Source organism: Ammospiza caudacuta, chromosome 4 (genome assembly GCF_027887145.1).
Source record: "Ammospiza caudacuta isolate bAmmCau1 chromosome 4, bAmmCau1.pri, whole genome shotgun sequence".
NCBI lineage: Eukaryota > Metazoa > Chordata > Aves > Passeriformes > Passerellidae > Ammospiza > Ammospiza caudacuta.
Window position 1 is genome coordinate 44565823 of NC_080596.1, and position 24669 is coordinate 44590491.

The following is a 24669-nucleotide window of genomic DNA, read 5'->3' on the forward strand; positions in this document are numbered from 1 at the left end:
GACTTTAGAAAATCAAATACGATATTAAAAACATTATCAAAAGCCATAGAGTATTAGAAAATAAGCCACCCATAATTCTGCTTCTATATCAGCAAAAAATAAACCAAATATATGAGAATTCAAAAAATAACATATAGTAAGTAAAAAGGAAGCTACTAATCTAAAAGTAAAATGCATAAGGCTTTTTTATTTATTAGTATAACCTATAGGTTAAAAATTATACTTTTTAGTAAACCTGTGAGCATCTAATACTTGTTCAAAGTGTCCAGGGTCTGTAGAAAGCCAGTGAGAAAATAAAATTACTCATTTCCTACAGGACCACTGAAAAGTGATGTGTAGCTTCCTCAGTTAGGCTCACAAAATCCTTTGATCCCAAAATTGGTTTGAGGGAGACTAGTCCTAATGTGAGATTAGTTAAACACAAGTTATGTTCGTGATAGGAAAAAGATAGAAGAATTTGCCATGTTGGTTTTTAGTCATAATAAAGTTAATCAAGTCCACCTGCAAATGACTTATTTGATATGATTATAAATTAAGGTTACTTCAATTCACCACTTTTTCAATAAACACCCAATCAAAACAATATATCAAAGGTGAAAGTAGAGACCTTTTCTCCCACACTACCAAGATTTTAATCTTTTGTTTCCTTATTTTCTTTCTCTAAAATTTCCATAGGGAGCTATTTGTTTTTTTGATCCCTTGATTTCATAAAAACTGTATTAGATAAGGACCAAGGCTTTTACCGAGAGTGTTGCCAGTAGTCTGCCTGTCATACAAACCTGAAGCGATCAGATAAATTCATCCTGTGGAAAGAACCAAGCAGCAAAACACAACCTTTACAAGCAAGTGCCAGAGAACTCACAAGCTGGATCTCAAAGTGTTCGACTCTTCCATGCAGTTTGTCCCAACAGTGAAAACAATGCAAGTAAAATTTCAGGATTTTTTTTTCAAATGGATGATAGAAATCCAAAACCTTCTTTCCCTTTTTCAAGTTACTGAAATCCCTGAAAGTTATTCTCTCCTCAGAAACCAACTGATATGCTGTATCCAGTAGCTAAAACTAAAAAAAAAATAAGGGAGAAAATGCTTGTTCAGAACAGTGCTTAGGGGTTTGCTTATAGGTGTCATTGTGTCTCACATCCCTGCTGTGAAAATCAGCTTGCATTTGAATGTGCATCTTGACCCATAAATGTCACCCTGGTCCACTGAGCATCTTGACTTCAACATTTCCTGTTGTAAAATGGACAATGGGATAACACTTTTTTTTCTGAAGGAGGGACCTGTGACAATGTGTGCATGTGTGCAGTCAGGAGAAACTGCAGCACTCGGGATTTAAAAGCATGTCATCAGCCACTGAGCGGGAGATCACAGGAGGACGAAGTTGCTGGACAGTTTTTGAAAAACACAAGGATTATCGTTTCTGTTTCCAAGCCACTTCTCCTTTTCACAGCCCTGAATCCTTCTTGGCTTCTCTCCATCAATGGCTCAACGATGTGCCCCATACTAGAGCAAGTCCAGCTGTGTGCTACAGCAACTGCCTTCGAACAATAAAGTAAGAAAATGCTGCAATTCCTGCACACACATTGTTTATGTTGCTGGCCTTTTCTTAATTACATGCATTTGCTAGTATAAAACAACATTATGCTCAGAAATGGAGAACGCACTGAGAGGTTTGTGTAGAATAAAAGTATTGCCAGCTTTACAATGTCTTGATGACTGCATAACAATTTACAGTTTTTTAAAGAAAATGTTTTGATTTTTTTTTAAGAAAAAGCATACTTTTGCTCCAGAGGATTTTTACAAGTAAGTTAAATTTTTTTTGCATTCCTTCACAACCAGAAGGAAGACCTTGATTAGATTGCAGCCTCAGTCCTTCAGTTTAAAGACCAAGTGCATAATTATATTTTTGTAGGAGACAGAACTTCTGGCATACCTACATGAAATTTAGGACTTCAGATATTTTTTAATGTTAAATCTTTATAGTAATATTTGTCCACATTCCTGAACACATGGGAAGAGTACAGTCATTCTGAAAATATCCATGAGCAACTACATTTTTCTCTGATTTTAATTAAAGTATATAAAGAATTATAATGTCTTTTCAAAATAATATGGAATAATTTAACAATCATCTAACTATATCCATTGCTTAAATACCAGTTTTCACCCTAAATTAAAGAAATATAGATTAGACTTTTTCATCACAGTGAATGATCATGAAGATCAAAACATAAGGGTTTTTTCCTTCAAAACATAGCACACATGGTTTGATTTTAAAAGTACCAAAAGGTGTCTCCATTTTTTGCATATGTCTGCTTATGTAGAGATAACAACCTGAATATTTTCATAACTTTTCTTGCACTAGAAACTTGTTCTGTATTATTTTGAGTGACCTTTTCTCCATGATGAGTATTATAAATGAAAGAGGATTTGAATATGCACACAGGAAAAACCTTTATTTGAATATGCATCGTAAGTAAAATATGTGGTGTTTTCCCAAATGTCTTTATAGGGACGGCAAGACTAGAACTTGATGGGAAACCTCATATAAATGTTATCTCTTAACAGAATCGAAAATGTGATGATTAACACCAATACCTTATGCTGGGACATTTTCACAGATATTCTCCAAAGCATTATTGAAGTGTTTGATAGATCTCATTAGAGCACTTCGATGTTTCCATTCTTCATATTCAGAAGTAAAAAACCCAGGTTAGGACACAGTTGCTCAGATGGAGATAGAAGAAGATATTAGGGGTATATTGTTAATAACGGGTTAGAAGAACCCACATTCAGTGAGGGAACAGAAAGTTGTGATTATTAAATGTGTGCAAAGTTTTGAACTACTAACTACTTTGTGTTTTCATAACATGTATGCTTATATTTGGCTATATCCATACTCATTTAAAGAATATTGCTCATTCAGATCAGAGAAATTAATCAGAAAAAGAAAGAAAAAATACCTATAAAGAGAAAGGAAATAATTTACCAAGAATCACCAAAAAGTTACTGGATCTTGTGATTCATGTGTTGTATAAAAACCAGCCTTTTGTGGCTTGAGAGTTACAGGAATAGGTGATAAAATATGCAACATGGCATAGTGTCTTTTTATCATTAGCTGTTTTGCATCTGAGCTTAATCAAAGAGGCAACAGAGGACTGCAGACCTTTTAACTGTAACAAAATTGGCGGCTTTTAAATCCTTTCAAAATAAATTATATCACCTGTTCATTCTTTTTAATTCTGCTTGTTCCCTAAAAGCTATCCACTACTACAGACACATTTCTTTCCTTTGATTTATTTAATTTTTAGTTTTGCCTACTGAATAAACATCCTAAATGTAATCATTGCAACACAGAATCTGAAAAACAGATGCCAAATTAGTGAAAAAAATACTTGGGTTGTCACAACTATTTCCAAAAATAAAACTAAAGCTCTTTTTAAATGCTGAACATGAATGTCTCCAGAACTTGCACAACTTCTAGTAAGTTTTAGAGTGCCTACAGTGGTACAAAAAAAAAAAAAACCCCTATAACTTTTGTTGCAGGTAATTCTTGGATAAACAATGGATTCTAGACTACTGAGTTTTAAAAAGACAATATGTTTCCTAAATGCTACTTTTAATATATTTTTTAAATGTTGCACTTTTTTATTTTTCCATTTTGATATGATAGGATGGTTAGGTTCCTTAAATATATTATTACAGGTGATAACTTTTAAGCAAAATGTTGTCTATCAGAATAAAAACCTGATCTATTATAGTTCTGGAATAATAAATAGAAATAGTCTACTTTTAAAAATACATCTACATGCGCATTTTATGTGCAATTTAACATATTTAGTACTCCACGCTCAATTCATTCTCTTGAAAGTTTTACTTCAAAACAACTTCATTGTTTTAAGTGACTAAATTAAAGCTTTTTAGTGTTTCCTGCAATCTCCCAAAACAGAAATAAAATCAGTTTTAATTTATTTTATTTGCATACACTGTGGATATAATTATTGCTGCAGAGTCTTTTTAATTGTTTTCAACTAGGTGCTTGTCTTTAAGTTGAAATAGACTTCTAATTCTACACTGTTGATATTCCCTTGTTAATTTTGACAAAGCATCATAAATCCAGGTATTTAGGCTTATTGAATTTTGAAATGAGGTGATTAGTTGGAACATGGATGAATGAACTGATCCAAAGCAAAATGAATTTTATGATTTACTGTCATTTACAAGTTCCTTTGGAGCTGTTATGCACAAATTGTATCATGTACTAAGAGGTAAGATATCGCAGTTATAATCAGCAATGTAAAATTTTCTCAAACAAAAGTATTCAGGCAACCGCCCAAAAAGAGTAATTGTTGAATAAGTATTTGTTATACGCAGTTAGTTTTTATTGTAGATTGTGCTTTTCCACTCCAACATTTCAGGAAGCAGAAAGGTATCTAAATAGACTTCCAGCACCAGTCAGTAATGTTGAACTTCCAAAGCCGTTCCCATTATAATATGTTTTAAAATATTAACATATATTAGAAGAGGCATATTTAGGATTAAATATCACATTTATTATTTTTTGCTTCAGTTTTATAATGGTTATTAGATAAAGGTAACAGCAAACTACAATAATGTACTCCCTTAGTTTCTGGTGATCCATGTTTCTATTATTGTGGGGTTTTGGGGGGGTTTTAGTAGGGTTTAAATGAAAATAATAGAGATTCAATAATTTTGCCAGTGTGATACAAATGCTGACATGTAAATATGAAGTAAACTGTGGATGCATTATGTTCTTCTTTCCCACTAAATACAGATTTGAGCTAGTAGAAAGGAAAGAAATAACCTAGCTGTACATTCAGAGTCTAAAGTTCAAAAACCACAGACCTTGAACTCTACAGCTTTGTAATATTAATTTTAGGCACATTCTGAACATAAAGGACTTAAGAGATAAGAGCCCCAAGAACAGTTTTTCTTTATTTGAATTAAAATTTGAAAACCAAAACTTTGCCTGAAGCTTGAATGAATTGCTGCAGGACTCTAGAAAGACAAATTATGAGAACCCTGCGTAATGGTTCTCCTGTGCCGGCACAGGAACACTTAAAATCAGGTTCTGTCTATTCTTCTAAGACCTGGGTTCCTCTCTGCTCTAAAGTGGAAAGTGTAAGAGCTTCGTGCTTTCTTCTCTAAACCCTGCACCAACATCAATATTTGGGCAAATCATTCCAAATTTGTAGCTTCCTTTTTTTCCTGCAAGCCAAATAACTCTAGATGAAATTTTATGAAGTAGATTCACTTCTAATCTAGATAAATATTAAACACCTCAGAATCTTGATGTGCAACCTTTGCTAATGAATTCCTCCGGACATTTTACAGCCATTTGTAATAAGTCTTCTATTTTATATTTTAAGACTTTTGTTGAATAGAACTCCCATATAACCATTTTTCATAGGTAAATTTTAAAAGATTTTACAGTAAATTTTATGCTTATGAAAAGATGTAAAGATTTCCATGCAAAAGCAAAAGTAAAATCTTGTTATTTAATATCCTAGTTTTGAGGCCTTATAGAAAAAATATATTCTTTTGCCATGTATAATGTTTCTAATTCTGCATTTGCTCTCTTGATTTTTTTTTAGCTTGGTGTAATATTGTCTTGATGCATCAGTCGTAAAAAACAAAATTCTGCATGGATGCGGAGCGATCTCTGATTGTAGCATGTTCAAAGTCTTACATTGTTTTCTGGTAGGAAATATAATTACAAGGTGTTCTTCTTACTCACAAATCATATCTGCTTTCAGTTCTTTTCTCTGCTACTGAAAACAGACAGAAGCCAAACCTTACAGCAAAATTTTTTCTTCTGAATGTTCCATCTCTTATCCTTGAATAATAAAATCATAGAATCATTAAAGTTGCAAGACATCATCAAGTCCAACCTTTGGCTTTGTACCACTATGCCCACTTAATATTGTGAAGTGCCATATCCACAGCTTTCTGAACATTTCCAGGGATGGAACTGGAAATGGCTGTGGCTCCACTACTTCCCTCAGCTTCCTGTTTCAATGCTTAACCCTTCTTTCAGCAAACAAATTATTCCTAATATTTGACCTGAACCATTCCTGGCTGTTTCCTCTTGTCCTGTCTCTAGTTTCTTGGAGAAAAGACCAACGCCTGCCTAGCCACATCCATCTTTCAGATAGTTGTAGAGGTTAACAGAAATAAATTCCTTACCTCTAGGATGGGACCAGTGATACAGCCTCAGGTCTGTGACTTGCATATGCTCATTAATTAATACTAACATAAATACTATTAGCTTGAAATCTGTGTCCTGGTAATTTATGGAGACATTGCAGATTATGGCAGGGCTGTTTCTGTTTGCCAATTAGAGAGGAATCATGACAGACCAGTACAAATAAAGTATGTGGTATATTGCAGAGAGTTTTATTGGATGTACTGTTAGGACTCAATTTTGTCCTGCTCTTTTGTGCACCATGTGATGAACTTCACTGAACCTGCAGCCTACTGCATATATTTATATGGTTTGTGGTTGAACAAACCATATGTTTTTATGCACCTTTACAGCAAATAGTGTTCTGTTGGAAATGTCTGTTCACATACTTAGCATTCTTCCATTTCTGGTGTTATGTCTTCACAGTTTTATATTTAATTAAAATTCATGACAGGAGACTTACTTTGTCAGTATAAGAAAGGTGATGGTGTCTCTGCCTGATTAAATGATCTAATATATTTCCCACAGAGAACAAAGATTCATTTATAGGTGTGAAAGCAATTATTCATAATTTTGAAACTTTGTTTTCAATTTTGTTTTTCCTCATGTCAGGGTTGATGTGTTTTCAGTCAAATGTTACTTCAAGATCTGATTTCAAGCTTCCATTCTCAATTTCACTTTGTCACATTTACCTGCACTAATGGGTAGCTGATATGAGTCAATACAATAACAGAAACGTTTAATCCCACTAGTGGTTTTATTTTATAGCTATTTACCATGAGGCTTATCTCACATTTACACGACTTTACTACAGGTGGTCTGATGCTTGTTCAGTTAGTTCAGTTGAAAACTTTAGTGCTTATAACAATACACGTTTACAGCAAAGAACAGGATATTGAGCCCCTCTGCTGTAGGGATGAAAATTATATGCAAACATTACAGTTACTGAGTAATTATCCAGTGGTCAGTTGGGTACAAAGTTCCTTAAAAGTTGGACTATTTGACTTGTTCAAATTTAGATTCTTAGGAACCTATGTGTGAAGAAAACATGCTCTGAGTTCCAAGGCTGTTTTTTAAACACCTTGACAGAAAACCTTTTTTGCGGGGAAGGGAGGGGAGGGTTTTTTTCAACCTTTGTTTCAAAGGTGAAAACTGTATCATTATATTTAACTGGCTACCTCCAGTTCATTAGTGGAGGCATCATTAAGTAGTACGGGAACATTTGTAGTGGCTAATCTTTCAAGCATTTAGCATTCACGATGACCTCGTTAAAAGTAACAAAGGTCAGGCTTCAGTTCAGCAGAGTCACCCATTCACCAGGGCGACTGGCAAAGCAAAGTAATCTCTGTGTGTCACTTTTCATTAATCATGCTACTTTCCTCTTCACGAAATTCCAGCAGATAATTGTTACTAAATGCGATTTGCAACACCCTGTGCTGTAGTTGAAGGACCAGAAATAGGCAAACAGATAAAAACATTGTTTAGCTTGCAGGCAGCAAGTGTTTGCTATTCAAAGGTATCAATGCATAAACATTGATTTAGCCATGAGCTGACACTTATAAAACATTTGCTGTTTCCAGAAAGCCCCGCGGTCAGGCTAAGTAATATCCAAGGGCAAGTCCTTTTACCTGTATAGCAAGGTTAGCTTCTATATAGTTTGTCTCATCAGTTTTAATAATGTTAAGTAGCTTCAGCACTGCTATAGGTCACAACAAAGTACACTAGATTAAACATTTGCAGATGTGGTAGGAAATGTGTTCCCATGTAAGTTTGCTTATGACTAAATTGAATAAATATTTGATTAAGTTAACATTTTTATACTTTTAGTTAATTGTGATGTAGTATTTTTAATTAATACATTTTCCATATCTCAGAAATTATTTTATGTGTCTTCTCTATGCTCTGAAATTCCTAGGATAAATTTATCTTCATTTCCATCTGAACTTTGTAAACTTCAGTGAAAACTGAGCAGTTTTAGAAATACACCAATGGAATTCCAGAGAAAGAAATTCTTACATGTTTGTTTCATGGCCCCATTTTGTATAACACCTGGACAGATTCTGTTCTGTCACAAAAGTTAAGCTGATAGAGTTGCTATGGTGTTCCTTAGCATAAGGCAAAGTTTGATTGCTACTAAGGGAATAGGATTGCATTCCTGTATTTGTGCAAAATTTTGATCTTACTGACCTGCAGGTTAAGAGAGCAAGAACAACAGTGAAGTAAACTATAGTTTTAGTGTGAGTGTTTCAGATCTATCACCTACATCACAGAACAACTGGTAATGGAAGTGTTTTATTTGCCAGTTTTTCGAATAGGTTTAACTTGCAACTTACAGAAAATAAACGAATGCCAAGTCAAACAAAATTCAGGACTCAAACCTACTCCTGTCACATCTCAAATAGGTAGCAAATAAGAGTTTAGAGCAGTACAATTTCTTCAAAATGTGGTTTTCAAAGGTGACTGGAAATGCCTTTATTTCTTTTGAAATACCACAGGAGAACACCATTATTAGTTGCAGGCATCTTATGTTTAGATATAAGTTGCTGGGTTTAGTCAATTCATGATCATTCAGGGCAATGGTACAGAATAATTCAGACAAAGCAAAACTATTGACAATGGAAAAATGTACAAAATAAATTCAAAGAACTTATAATGTGAGAATGGAAAAAATATTTAACATGGCTGAAGAATCAGTGTGATAAATTATTATGAAGAGTCTTCCTTTAAATGATAATTGGGTCTGTATGTATAGAGTGATCATTTGCCTTGAAAATGGTGAATGATGGTACCAGATCATTCACAGATCAGGTGCATACCACTTCTGATTTGAGCCTAATTTAATCTGAGCAATCAGAATTGGCAGTAGAATTAAACAGATCTAAAGTAATAGAGCTATGACACAAAAATACTGGTTGTTAATAATTCAAACATGAAATAAGTTTCTGGAATTTCATAGAATGCAGTTTTCTCAATATGGCATTTCTAAGAATGTTTACAATATATTCACTTGAGGAGATTTTGTTTGTGTTCCCCTATGTGCCTCGTTTTCTGAAAAATCTATCATTTTTCTAGTATTGGGCCATGACAGAATTTACATCTTTTTAGTTGCAGATGTGCCTTTTTTGCATTTAGTATCCCTCACCTACAAGCTAATTTTGTTTTTTTGTTAAAAAATACATTGGATAATTAATTTCTATTCATGCCTATGAACTTCTATCACATTCCTACTCAGCCATCTCTTTTCCAGCCTGGAAGTCCTGGTTTAGTAAGTAATTTCTTGCATGGAAGCATTCATTCTTGAACAGGGTCCAAATGGGATACTGTTGCAGTATTTAATTCCAACTTAAGTGCCATCTGCTAGTAGAATATTCTCTGCCAACATTTCTCTCCACCACTTAATAAGAAAGGTAGTACTACAAACCAAGGATGAGGTTCTTTCTAGTATATGTCTCTTGGCTTCTTTAGCAACTGCTAAATTCAGTTTTACTCAAAGGGTCTGCTCTTTGCTTTTATTTGGAGGAATGGGATGTTGAAGGTTTATATTTTGCAACATAGAACATTATCTCTGCAGTGCATGAACTGTTTTTAGCATTCAACCTATGGTCAAGCAGCATGAGCAACACTCAATAGAATGTCGTGTTTCTAGGAGGAATTAAATCAACAAAAATCTTACGTAGCGTAAAAGAGAGAGACAAGAAGGGTTCAGACAGTATGGATTTTTTTTTTTTTTTTTGCTTTTTATATATTTCATAATGAAAATATCTGGCAATTCTCGCCTGCTAATTCTTCAAAAGTTGTTGAGGTTAAAAAAAAAATCCAGCGGGCACCAAGGCAATAGCTGACTGAATAGTTATGCCATTCATTTATTGCTTTTGGCTTTATGGTATGTGGAAGAATGAAGGTTGGAGGCGAACTAGAAAGGGTTTTCTTTCATAATGGCTTCCATCATAGATTTCCTAAGGTTAATTTAAGGCATCTTAATATAAACTGAAGCATTTCTATAACTTTCTACATCGGCCTGGTCCACTGTGCTATTTGCAGTTTATAAATATCTGTACACATGCGTACAGTTCTGCAGATCTGAACTTTTTCCAGACAAAAACACATTTTACAAAAGTATAGTACCTTTAAGTAGTATTATATAGCATATTGAGTCTATATTGCATGGAACGTTTTGCCATGGATTGCTTTAGATACTCAAATTCTGTTGGCTCAAAAAATCTCCTGTAACTTGCATCTTGCATCTTATAGGATAGCGTTCCGATGTTCTCACCCACAGCTCTTCCACTCTTGGAAGCAGGATTCATGATCAGGATTCATTAGAAGACTTTTACAAGAGATGTAATACAGTAATGAATGATGTGGATTCATTTTTGCAGTGCTGATTTTTCTCCTCCATAGGCACAGCAGTCACTACCAAAATTGCATTTCATGCTTCCCCTTCTTGAACAAGCAGAGAATGCTACTTGTTAGTAAGTAATCTTGCATACTGACATCCCTGTCGTAGGATGAAATTTGAGGATATATAATAGGTTACCTTTGGAGACTAACTTTTAAAGTTTCTAATGGTACAGATGAAATATTAGTTCAGAATGCAAAAAAGGTAGTATGTGAGAACATTGCCAAGCCTGTGGAACTCAACTGATGCTTTAGGGAAAGTTTTATCTGGATTGTTTGCTGACCACAGAAGCAATTTTTATCTGAGAGGAGTTACAAAGAAATATTTTTTAAATGGAAGTAGTGCTAGGATTTTGGGAAGGTGTAAAATGGACATGTGAATAAATTGTATATAACGAGACCTGTAGGGTGCCAAGTGTCAAATATGTGCTCAGCCAGAAAATGCATGGCATAGTTTTAGTGCTTAATAAAAGGGTTGGGATGCATGGAACAAGTTTACATTTTCAGAATGGCAATGATACTGCATCCAGGTGGATATTTAAATTAGATTGGGATAATTGAAAATTTTATTTGTTTCTTCAGAATTTATTAAATAGTTCTATAAAGTTGCTCATATTTGGAGAACCATGTGTTTCAGTAGGAACTACGTTTGTGCAGTATTTTACTGTATTTTTGTTGTCCATCTAAATCTTTTTCAGAAAACCATAGCAAAAGAGAAAGAAAAATTTAAACAGAGACAGTTTGGTATTTGCTCAGGCTGAAAGAAGTGGCTGCATGTACCTAGTGCTACACTAGTGTCAGAGATGCCATTCAGAAACTTCTGTAATGCACAACTGAAATCCTAGCTTTGAATTTACTGATTGTACTGCTGTGACCATATCTAGACTGATGGCCATGAAAAAGAAAGATAGGGCATAAATTAACAAGCATAATCTTGTTTACTGGACATCTACTAATTAGTAAATGCAGGGAAAAATCATAAAATTGATTATTTATAATTATATTAAAATTAAGACTTATAAGTACTCTAGATCAAACTAAAACTCATTTTTTGACACTTAAGACTCCTTGGCACTTTTCAAAAAAAAAGATAAAACTATGTGCTGTGAATTGTCAAGGACCTGCAAAATGAATCCTTGAACTACAACCTTTTCTGGTTATGTTCAAAGAACTGCAGAAGACCATGCAATTTCTCTCAAGATTTCTGGTTTTGAACACATTTTGGGTAGAAAATCAGTTTGCTTTACTCCAAATAGGAAATTTTATGGGTATGGTCCACAGAAGGAAATGATGACCACAGTGTTGATGGAAATAGTAGATGGAAAAAGATATTTCAAGGTTAATATGTTCTTGTAGTTTTGATTCAGAAATTCAGAAGCATAAATCCCTTTTTTAATTGTTCAATATCACCTGTTCAAAATAAAAGTAGTATGCTCATTATCTAGAATTTCTAAAAATCACATAAACGTTTTGTCTGTTAAATGTTAGTAGCTACATTTGTTTTAAAGGGGAACCATATGGGGAACATTCTATTTCTATTCTCACTAGATGCTACAATCAAAGATTTTAATAAGTATTTGGAGAAGCATTACATTTTAGTGTATGAAATAATTTCTACAGGGAAAGTGAAAAAAGATTCATGATTCTTTTTTCATCCACTTTTTTTCCCCCCTCTATGCAACCAAAAGAACAGCTGAAATTTTCATGTTCAGAAAAATTCAGTTGAATAGTAAAAAAGATCCTCTATAAAACATCTCACTTTTTTTATTTACCAGGTGGAATGTTAAGCTTTTTAGAGTATAATGGCCTACCAGTGCTATATGAATGATTTTTTTTGCATTAGATCCCCAGGACTAGGGAAATACTGCAGCTCTTTCTTTATTCTAGTTTGATAACTCTTAGAATCATGAACTGTCAATGGCAAGTGCTCTGTAAGTTACTGGCAGACAGTGAAGAAGTTTGTTTTGTCTCTAAAAATTTGAGTTATTTCACTGCAGTCATAGAGGGTTTTGATTCATGCTAAGGACTTGTTGACTCAACTGAAGAACAGTCAGGTTTGTGTGACCTGCAGAGATAAAGTAATATCAGAAAAAACAAAGTGAAGGTGTTAAAAATTATTATTCTAATGCAAGTACATACTAAATTACTTTTTGTTGTTAAAACACATACAAAGAAGTTCATTGAGGGAGAAGTTACCTAGTCTATTTAAAAATGAAAAACAGATATAAATGGTTGTAACAATGGTATTTTAAAAATTAAGCGGTTTGCATATGCATTTGTAAACATGTATTAATAGTATTATATTAAAGAAATACCCACTGAACCTCTACCTGGACCTAATATTTATTTAGAGTCTTTATTGATGTCCTTTGCAAGGGAGTTTGTGGTTTTGCTTCTTTTGTGAATTATAAGGTAATCAATAGCTTCTAAAAGTAAATAATGTCTCCAGTAAGTGCACTAGATAGCTATTATTTATCCCAGATCTCACTTCAGCTATGAAATTATAAAAGGTGTACTACTGTAAAAACTACAATAATTACTTTAATTATACTGTAAATAAAACAGAAAGTGCATAACTACTTTTTCTATCAGATTTCTCTAAGGGCTATAATGATGTAAGGAGCTTTTACTGTACTGTAGTGGCAAAGACTATTTTATTCATTTAAAGCCTATAAAAAAGACAACCATAGAAGTAAAAAAACCACTGTATAAATATCATCATTATAGAATAAATAGGTTTCCATCAGCAAATGATACAACATGATATAAATTTTCTTTTCCCCCAAAACTAATTTTTTTTCACTGTTTCTTTCAGTTTTGGATTATTAGCATATATCTTTCCTAACTTTGGTGGATAAACAGCCTTGGCTTGTATAGCCATTTCTGATACTGTGACTTAGAGCTTTAATTTGATTCTGGTCCCTCGACACACATCATGTGTTCAGGGATGCGTAAATTTAAATTTGGAGGTTGCCTGCTGACTTCTAAGTAAATAGGAATTTATGCAGGCACCAGCATTCTTGTAATTATTTTGTTGGTTATCTTGGTGGATCACATCTAAGAAGCACAAGAATAATCTGAGAAGTAAGTATATGTGCAAATATATTACTGTAAAAAACTGTAGGGCTTTTATCTCTGTAAACTATAGATTATAAAATTGTTTTCGTTATTTCAGAGTTTGTGGTAACATCTTTGGCTAGGACATCAAGAGCTTATCAAAGTTTTCTTTGTAAAAGTGTCTAAAAGATCAAAAGACTCTGGAACATTCACCCTGTGTGTGGCATTGCTTTCAGATTCTACCCTTAGGTAATGAAGATTTTATCTCAATAAAAGATCTGATCTCTGAAATCTGCAGGAGTTACAACTTCTTGTTTTCTGGTTCTTCCATGGGTTTTCACAGTTCTTTTAGTTCACTTTTGTTCATACCTCTGCTTTCTTCCATAGTAGAATCTGTTTTTCTGGAGTTTGTTTCCCATTGAAGCTGTGTGTGGCCCAAAAAGGATAGTGGCATTTGGATCCTCCCTTCCCCTGGCATAATCCAATTCTCCCTGCCAACACTGCTTTCTTTTCTGCATCCCAGTCTCTGAGGTTCAAAGAAGTATGCTCATATTTTTCATGTTATCCCTGTCTCTTCTGTGCATCCTGGCTGTCTCTTTATAGAAGCATTCCTGTTGCATGTTGTACATATGAGCTACTTAAGCAGAATTAAAAATCTTTACAGCCAACTTCAGGAATCTTTCTGACACATCCTCTAATGTTCACACATTGCTTTTACTGCCTATTTCCAAAGATTCCAAGCTCATCTGCATAAATTTACTAGTTGGAAACATAAACCATCTTAGGCAACTATCAAAATGTAGTAACAGTAAATTTCTTTACCATTTTCCCACTTTCAGTTACTTTTTGAACCACTTCTTTTTTTCTTTCCAGCAGAAATCCCCCTTTTTCCATCACAGCTCCTGCACACAGAGAAGCACAAACACCAGGTACTATCGTAGCTTATTCTATATTACTGTGGTGTTTCCTCTCCTAAAGGGATTTCTCAGCTTTCTTTTAGGTAGTTTTAGTTCACTTACACATCACAGACTTTGTTCAAAATTGCTTTAAGATATGCTTTCTGCCTATAAATTGAAAATTCATTAGTGAAATTTCATTTTTTTAAAGAAGCTCAGGGGTCATAATGACTTTAGTATATAAATAGTCCACAAAACTGTCATAAGTAGCTTCTGTCATCTTGTCTATGACAATTAAAGACCTGCCACAGCTAATTATACCACATACCAATGATGTACAGCTTCTTTAGTTTTCTTTCTTCTTTACCTTGACAGAATTCTTTTAACAGAAACTTAATGTCAGTTATATTCTTTTTTTTGAACATGCTACTAGAACATGCCTTTTCAGATAACTGAAAACTACTATATGTAGAACAAAGTCTTGTTTTATTTTATACAGATTTAGCTCTTTGTGAGGGTGAGAAAGTTTAACATTAATGTGAATCTCTTCAAAGTTCAACGTTATCGTTGTCATCCTTTTCCACCTTAAAATGAGGTTTTTTTTTAGAGAGCACTTAAAGAAAGTAATATGCTTTCGATGCCATAAGATCCTAGCAACATCCTCTCTCATTACTTTAACTATACATATATTTCCCCTATATAAGGGAAAATTTCAATGCACAACAGTTTTATCACAAGAGACATCAACAAGCTTTTTTATTTTAGGACATGAACCAATTAGCCCTATGCTTTCCATATGGATTTATACCCTGTCACAGAATATAAATAAAAAATAGAAATACCATCATGTATACTGAAATCTTATCAGGCTCAAACAAGTATCCTAATTGTGCAAGTAGAAAGAACAGCTGTAACAAGGGGCATTGGTGCCTGCAGGCAAGTCTTTGATTCTGTACCTTTCCAGCTTGTAACATTCTGTACTGAATATCCTTGTAGTCCTTCTCAGTACAACCTGAAAAACCTCAAATAGTTACAAAAGGCAAGAAGAGTATCACCTTAGCTGCCATTGTACAACAGATTCTCCTGTGGTGGGTATCACTTAGCAATTAGGTGGGCAATACAAAAGTATCATTCTTGTAAAAGTGACTGAACATGCTTGAAGAAAAGGATTTATTATGGCTTCCATAAAGGTGTTTTAAATAAAATCCGATCATTGATAAATTTAATACATTTATTTGCCGATTAAATATTTTTAGAGACAGAATCCCTAATGAGGTGTAAGTGACCTCCTGTTTTCATGACAGCCAATACAGCCAGAACATGCAGTACAAAAACACCTCTGCTGCATGAGCTTTGACTATAAGCAGCACTGCCCAATGTGTTTTGAACTCTTTATAGGGACAATATTATACTCATTGTGCCTCAATATCCTCATGGTATGCAGAGCAAGAAGAGAAACCTGACAGAACTCTGACTTCTTATTAATTTTTAGCCAATTTAACTAGTTGATTCCAAAGCCCTGAAGTGTTATGACCATTTTAAAAATAATATATCAGATTTTTGACCATCAAATAACTCTCAAATCTGCATGATACCCAGTTTTATTCAGTGATGCCAACCAGATGCTTGACATTGAATGACATTGTAAGTGTATCAGCTCAAGTGGGGCCTGACATATGAGTTTGAACTACATTGACTAGTGATTAAAAACTTGTTAGGTGTTTGACTGATAAAGCACCACTGCCAGTTCTCAAAGATAGAAAAAATATTTATCAAAATCTCCATTTTTTTGTGTGGATTATGGGTTTGGGGTTTTTTTCTTCTTGTGCAGCTTTTCAGAACATAGGAAGGGTAGGAGATTTCTACTTTCTTCTTTCTTGTTGCATAGGTTTAATGGGAGCCAAAACATATAGAACTATGTACAGATTTGCCAGCAGAGCGAAAACAGTTGCAGTAACAAAACTTCAAAGTTCCAAAATCAAGTAATCAGGAGTTACAAATAGTAGAATTAAATTTGACCATGTAAATTTCAACTAGGCGATTTTTATATATCAAATGCTACAATCTTCAGCTGCATGATTCCTCCTTTTTTTCCAAATCATCCCTGGTTCAAACCAAAGGAGCAGGCTGGGATGACCAAATAGCTTTTTCAATCACCCTGGCACAAAGTGTGTTCCAAGGCATTTTTTACTATATAGTTGTTACTCTCTGAGCTTTTACATGGTACTCATCACTATTGTAGGCGTTCCACTCATGGCTATCAATTTAATTTCAAACCCCACCTGTGGGGCGGGAGATTATTATGTATAATGTCACAGGAGCCAGGGCAGATGGATGGGGCTGGGTCAAAGACTAAGAAGAAAAATGAATGATTTACAAGGAATCCTAATATAGATTATTCTCACTTATTCCAGAAAGTGCAGTGTTCCCAAGTCCACTATGGTTTTATGAATGTGCTCTTGTCACCTCTACTGTGATTCCGATGGCATTGCATAGGAAACTGGCCTCATAAGAGTTTGACACTTCAGTACCTATATCATGCTCTTGTGCTCTTTCGTTGGCAGCACATACACTTCATCTTGATCTACAGGTCAGTCTTGAGTCTGTTTATCCATACACAAGCTAGTGAAAAGTTAATGCTTCCCTTTTAGCTACTTCACGGATAGAAATATTTGAGAATTTTGAGTGCCTAGCTTGAAGTTAAACTCTTCAGAAGTCCAGGAAACTACACCATTTTAAGGCTATGCCTAAAAATCTGTGTCAAGTAGTCATAGGGACTAAAGTAAAAGAATCCAATTATCTGCATACACAATTTATGATGCTGAGCCCTATTTGTGCAGAAAATCAGAATCCTATAGGTCTAAGTTCTTGACACAGCTTAATATTACAACCATGGAAATGTTTGAAGTTGTGAATCTTCATTATTTTTTAAATGGGGAACAAAATTTCAAGCCAGCTCCATAGACCCAGAATACATCACTTAGTATCAACTTTGAGAATACATTTTAGGGGATGTGCAGTACCCTGTAAGAAGTCTATGATAGGATCTAGAATCCACTTCTACATAGCAAAAGTTTAATAAATGGACATGTCCTTCTGATAGCATCTGCTTTCTTTATTTCACATTTTGCAACTTCTGCCAGAAATCTAAGAGGGGTCTAATGACTAACAGCACCCTTCAAGAAGTGATCCCTATTCATGCCCAGAGCACATCCTTGCTCAGTGACACAGAAGTGTTTTGGGAAAAACAGTATAGGATCACACAAATATGGAACATAATAAAATGCAGATACCCAAGAAAGAAAAGTCTCATTACTCAGAGTTTGCTTTTACAACTGCAGTAATACTTCTTGCAATTATTTTTAGTTTGGTTTGAGCTTTTCCTGTTCCTACAAAAGAAAAAAGAGACTGAAAGTGGTTGGGTGGTGTTGGGAAAAATACTAGGTTTATTTTTTTCCCTACCCTTATCCTTATTCTGGTGGAAAGGGGCAGCACATAAGGAAAGGCTTGGTTTCACTTCTTAGAGTTTCATTAAAAGATACACAATTACATAATGTCATAATCATATTTTATTTCAATCTAGCTGTCAGAAAACAAGCTCTCTGAACTGTTTTGAGATTTGTGCCCTTTTTCACACACTAGTGGGTTTTGGTTATATTACAAACAGTGACCACTAAATTATCATTTAACCCAACCAAAGACTACAGAAAACAAGCATTTAACAAATACTAGTTAATAACAATTACATAAAATTTATTTTAATAATGAATTTAGTTTCTGCTGACTTGCTAGATAACCATATGGTTAACTTCAGTATCAATCAAGAATTTCCTTGGACTTTATTTAACAGGGTGACATACAATTTAAGTACATGAAGTGTGATAAATACAAGCTGTCTTGATGAAGAGCTCTCTGTTGACTTAGATAATGATTGAATAAGAGAAATGTAATAACAAATATGTGCATAGATATTTTAAAGTAGAAATCAAGCCAGCCTGTTAGAATTATCAACAGAAAGTTTAGTATGGTTAACACTTTCACTTAGTTACATACAGTAAGCAGAAGCAGTGTCATGCACACAAAAAAACATTAGCACACTTCCTACAGGGCATAGGGAATCAGAGCTATAGTTTCATTATTTTTCTACTGCCTTACACCTTTAACTGATGTAAATAGAAAGCTGAATATTGTACAACTTGTGGTGCAAAAGGATGCTGCTTTAGTCTGACTGAACACCCTATGAGTCTATTTGTATATCAACTTTCTTATAAGACAGTTTACCAGTTTGTCTCTAATGATGAGAAGGAGATACTTTTGCAGATCATTACTTGGCTAAAAGGACAGTATCACCATCATTATTCAGATTCTTTTACTTTAAATCTGAAGACTAAACTAGATGTTTTACTGCATTATCTAAACACAGAGGTCTATACAGAAACAACATACTGGAAAGAAACGCTGACATTTGATGTAGGGGGATAGAATATAAGTAAATTAAGGTTAGTATAGAATGTAATCTTACCCCCTAAAGAGTTGCAGCTGGGTTAATTATTAAAGATTAGGAGCAGGCCTGACTTTAACAGGCCTCAGCTGTAGCCAATACGAAGAGTGTTAAAAAGAGTGGATTGGTTGTTTGAGGGGAACTGGAGTCAGTTGGCTGCTGTGAGGATAAGCAAGCGTCAGTGCTTAGAGGAGTTGCCTATGAGAAACATCAAGGAGGCACGAGACTAGCAATATGGATCCTTTGCAATATAATGACAATAGGACTCTTGCAATGTAATGACAACAATTTGAGTGAATATATTCCATCTATGTGATTGCTTTGCAACCGAAGTTGTAGTGATGCGGTCCTTATTCATGGTTCATAAAGCTGGGGTGGCCTGGGAACCAGAAGTGTAGTACTTGACTATCAACAGCTGGGTTAACCACTATAAAAATTACTGCCAGGCTCAACTTGAACACTTTTGCAAACTTAGATTGATGACATTTTTTTTCTGCTTTTCCAAGCCTTCAGAAAACTCTTCCCCACTAAGTGCTGATGCTACAAAGAGAGAAAGTTAACATAGTGCCAATTTGACTTTGGACTGTGACCACATTTATCAACAATAGGAAGTAAACAAAGAATATTTATGATTAGAAGTCATTTGAAAACAAATTTTTTAAACATGAAGTTTGCTACTAGTTTGCCAATGAAATATTACTCCCAAACTTTGTGGCATTAATGTGCATGAATAGAGGATAGTAGCAACAACTTCACCCAAATGTTTCAGCCTTCCCCGTAAAGGAATGAGTTGTGTTTTGCTACAGGATATTCCTGCAGCCAGAGGAGAACACAGCACTGTGGGAAGGCTATATGCCAATGTCTTCAAGTTCCTTCAGTGCTCAGTTCAAGCAGAAGAGAGGAGAAAAAAAAATTCAATTGAAACTTAATTCTAGTAAATTATTTCAATTAAGGTATTTTTTCAAGAATCAAAGGGGATTTAATCAGCATTACCTAGACTAATTATAAAGGCAGTCAGTAAAAGTGGCATGTACCACTGTACACACTAAAAAAATTAATTTTTTTCTCAGTTTCAATACTCAAATGAAAATGGAAAAAAAAAATTAGCTAAAAAGGGGAGAATTTTCAGAGATTCCAGAAAGAGTGTGTATGAGAGATAGATGTGGCTCAGAAAGGGAGATGGTATATGCCCCCTCATAGATGCAAAGAAACTTTAAACTCTGAATTGCAGCTTGCAACTTAGAAAAGTCTCCTAAGTGCCGGTTCATTCTTCATGAATCAGTTAAATCAGTTGGTGATCATCATAAAAAGATGTTGACATCTTCCCCAACATCCCAGTGATCCAGAGAGATCATTACATTGGCCCTATTGCAAAGTGTGGTGGGTTGTTGGGGTTTTTTGTTGGTTTTTTTTTTTTTTCTTTTTGCTATCTGTAAACACTCTGAGGGTGTTACCCTACCCTAAGTTGCTTTTCTTCACCAAGAAAAGCAACTTTAATGAGGCCTTTACTTTCCTCTCCTTAAGGTATCAGCCAGCTAGCCCAAGAGGGGAAGTGCTAATTTGCTACTCTTCTCTGGTTTACCCTTGTTGAGGCAAAGCTCCAACAGCTGGTGACTTGATTCAGAGGCGCTAAATAGTAGCATAGAAAAGCTGTGGTAGCCCTGCTTGGTCTTTCTGATTGTAAATCCAGGGAACCTTTTCAGGTTTAATATCTTTGGTAAGTTAAGCTGTGTTAAACTGCATGCTTAAATTTAAGGGGGTAAGATGTGTTTATGTTTGATGACATCATATTTGTTTTGCTTATCTGTTACAAAATGATCTCTGACAAGGTGCTCTTATCTATGAGGGTCATTGAAGGTAGGCAGCAGCCACTTTTATTTTGTGTACAAGTAGAACAGGAGAGGCTAGGCTAAAAATTGCAATCTGATGTTATGTTATTAAGCCCCATATGTTGCAGCCCACAAAAAGATGGTGTTGCAGAGAAACGTGGCAAGTTTATTGGGAAAAGAACTGATAGCTATAGAAAGAAAGAGCTACTCTTGTAACTTTATAGTTGAGGCTGTAGCAACCTTATGATTGTAGACAGAAATGCTGATAGAAGAGCTTTTTGCAGTGAAGTGGATTTAATGTGGAAAACAGATAACAGGCAGACTTTTCTCAGAGTACCAAATGTGTTGTGGTCCCTCCTATATATGGGAAGTTGAGGGGATTTTGAGTCTGTCAGAAGAGAGGTCATAAGGGAGAAAACAAAGGAACTGGAATTAATTTCAGTTTCACTTGCACACACTGTAAACTATCAGCTTGGTACATAATATTTCTCAATCTACCTGTCTGCTTCTCAGGAAAGAAATTATACCTATCATTTATTTTCCTGTTATGATGTTTAGGGAGCATGCCAAGCATGCACTGCATTACAGAGATAGCAGTGGAAAAGTAAGCATAATGATCATTCAGTTTTCTGAAAAAATACATCCTTTAACGCAGCTTTTGCATTCTGTAGCAGAAAAAGGAGGGTAGGTCAAGGCTACAGCTCAATCTAGATCTGGTTCTTTTATCTGTAATTAATTTTGTCCTGTAGGTAATCCCATGATTAGCTGGATTTCCATATATACCCTGAGTTGCAAAGCTTGAGTTTATACCTTACTAGCAAGAAAAAGAGATTTGGTGTTGGGTTTTTTGAATTTGTTACTTGCAGGGTAGATAATTTTTCTTACAATCTGACTTGTTGATATATGATGATGAAAACAACCTCTCTTTTAAATAACTTTTCTAAAAAGGAATAAATGCCCAGACGCTGATATCTGGATCGCTGCTTTCAGTTCTAGACTGCTGAAGAATATAGCATTTTGAACAGCCATCTGTTTTTCTTTTTTAAACTTATGTATCATCACTTATAAATCATTATTACCAAAATGCTCTTAAAATTCTTCCTACAATTTTTGCCTGTACATCTACAGTGATACTGCCTTTAATCATAGGACGTAGACTATTCCTTGCAAATCAGTGCTGTTTTAAGCACTCTTTGTAACCTTAAATAAATGTGTAACATCTATTCAGTGCAGTAGAAAGGACTTCTCCAGATGGTTTGATCGTGACAGATAACCTTATTTATTGTTATGACAGTACAGGGGCAAGCTGCACCTGTGGTCTCTTCCCCAGTCTGTCTTGCAGGCTTCTATTTCAAGCAACAAACCTTACCAACGCTTTGGCAGGATTGAATATGGCAGTTGACCTAACTTCAGACTGAAGCCATGCTCTCAAATTCTTGCTCCAGTTTCATGTCAATCGATTCATCCTTTATATAACCTTTACAAGTGTTTTCTTCAGATAGACTATGCTGCCATTTCTTCTTTTACTTTACTGTTCTTAGTCTTGATACTAGGACACTGCTCCCTTTTCTGATAGGGTGAACCTGGTGAGCCCAACTGTAAACTTTGATTTTGTCTCAGTGACACATTTCTGTAAGGTTCTGTGACAAAGATCAAAGTTACAAAGAGTATCTCCCTAAAAAGACATGTGTTATCCCTTCCTGTCAGAAACACATCACAAGTACAGGAAAGGTTGATCACAATAGGTTCACTTGCCCAGGTCAGTGGAACATGCAGGTGGCTGAGCTGCAGGAGGTGGCGATAAGGCTATATAACATCAGGGAGGCTGAGAAGGAGTTAAATAGCTGTTTCCAAGTACAGTCTGCAGGGAACCCAAAGCCTGCAGCCAAACAGCTGAAAACTTCCCCCACAGCACACACACTGCAGGAAGGGGGGCCAGTAATACATGAGAAGGAAAGCTTGCAATGGCAAGGACCAGCAGTAGGAAGAGACTTCCTTGAAGCCTGAGGTGCCCTTAGAGAACCCATTCACTGCTCTGCAAACTGAAGAGGAAAAACTCATCACCTCAGGAGACCTGCTGGGCCTGAATAATGCAGTCCAACATGCTCCCTGTGCCACAACCAACTAAGAGGCCACAGGTAGTAAACAGTAGGTGACTCTTCTGAGAGCAATGGAGGCACCCGTTTGGCAGGCTGGAGTGCTCTCCAGAGAGGTGTGCTGCTCACCTGCAGCTCGTGTCAGGGACGGTGCCGAGAGACTGCAAAGCCACGTACTGACTCCTGGCTACTGTCCGCTGCTGTGGTTTCACGTGGGCACCAGGGATGCAGCCAAAGCAGTCTGAGGAGTATCAAGAAGGATTAGAGTGTGGCAAGCAGCAGTAAGAGACTCTGGAACACAGGTAGGTTTTTCATCAATCCTGCTAGTCAGAGGAAAGGGGTTTGAAAGGGATGGCTGACTCCAGTGAATTGACAAATGGTGGCACAGCCAGGGGTTTATCCGTTACACCATGGGACTCATTTTGAGAAACCTGGTCTGCTGGAGGCTGATGGAGCTCATCTATCAGAGGAGGACAACAGCATCTTCATTCATTGCTTTGACAAGATGATGAAGACTTTAATTGAAACTTTCCAGGGAAGGGGAATTTTAATCCATTCAACTCCTGCCAGTTTGATGCTAGTGCCAGCAATAGATGCCCAGAAGCCTGCAGAGGTATCACAGGCCAACAGGAGAGCACATGGAGAGCTGCACAAAGGAATTCCAGCCACTTCAGCAATAAGTTGACTTCATTGGGGGCACAATTTAGATGCCTCTATGGAAGACCAGCATGAGTGATAGATGAGGATTTAGATGTGCATGCCTGGAGACATATGATCTTACTGACATCACAGAAATGTGGTGGGGTGGATTCTGTCACTGGAATGTTGGAATGGAAGGCTATAGGCTCTTTAGGAAGAGCAGATATGGGAGGCCAGGAGGTGGTGGTGTTTCCTTCTCTGTCAATGACCAGCTGGAATGCATGGAGTTCTGCCTGGGGATGGATGAGGAGTCAGCCAAAAGCTTCCAGCTCAGGATAAAGTGAGTGCAGGGACAGGTGACATTATAGTGAGGGTCTGCTACAGGCTACCTGACCACATGTATGAGGCCCTTTACAGACAGATAGGAGCAGTCCTGTGTTCAGGAGGCTTGGTTCTCATGGGGCACTTCAACTACCCCAGTATCCGTTAAAGAGACAGCTTAAAAGAGCAGATCCAGATCCTAACTTCTGTCTCCAAATGGAAGGGATGCCAACAAGGTGTGCCTGCCCATGGTTCGAGCTAGGTGGTTTTTCATGTCCCTTCCCACCCAGACCCTTCTGTGAGCATGGCAGCATGACTCAGTACAAGCATAATGTTGCTTAAAACGTTATTCTCTCAAATTTAGGCAAGCTCAGGTTCTTCCTTTTTTACCTTAATTGTTTCTGCACAACCATGTTTCATTCTCAATATCACTCCTGCATCATTTTGCCAGTGCTGCCTTAATCCCTTTCTTCTTGTGAGATTTTTGTTAACATTTTGGTACCTTTTTTGATCACACAATTCCAACAAATGAAAGAAACCCATTAGTCAAGCTGAAATCAGCCAGAAATTTTATAATTAGTAGTTCTTCTAATCTTGTCTTATTATATCTTGGAATTACTATATTATATTTTATCTGTGATTTTTTTTTCTCACAAAGTTTTAACCAACAAGCTGTAGTGTTATCAGTTAGCTCAATTAAAGAACAGAAAATATTTTTAAAATGTGG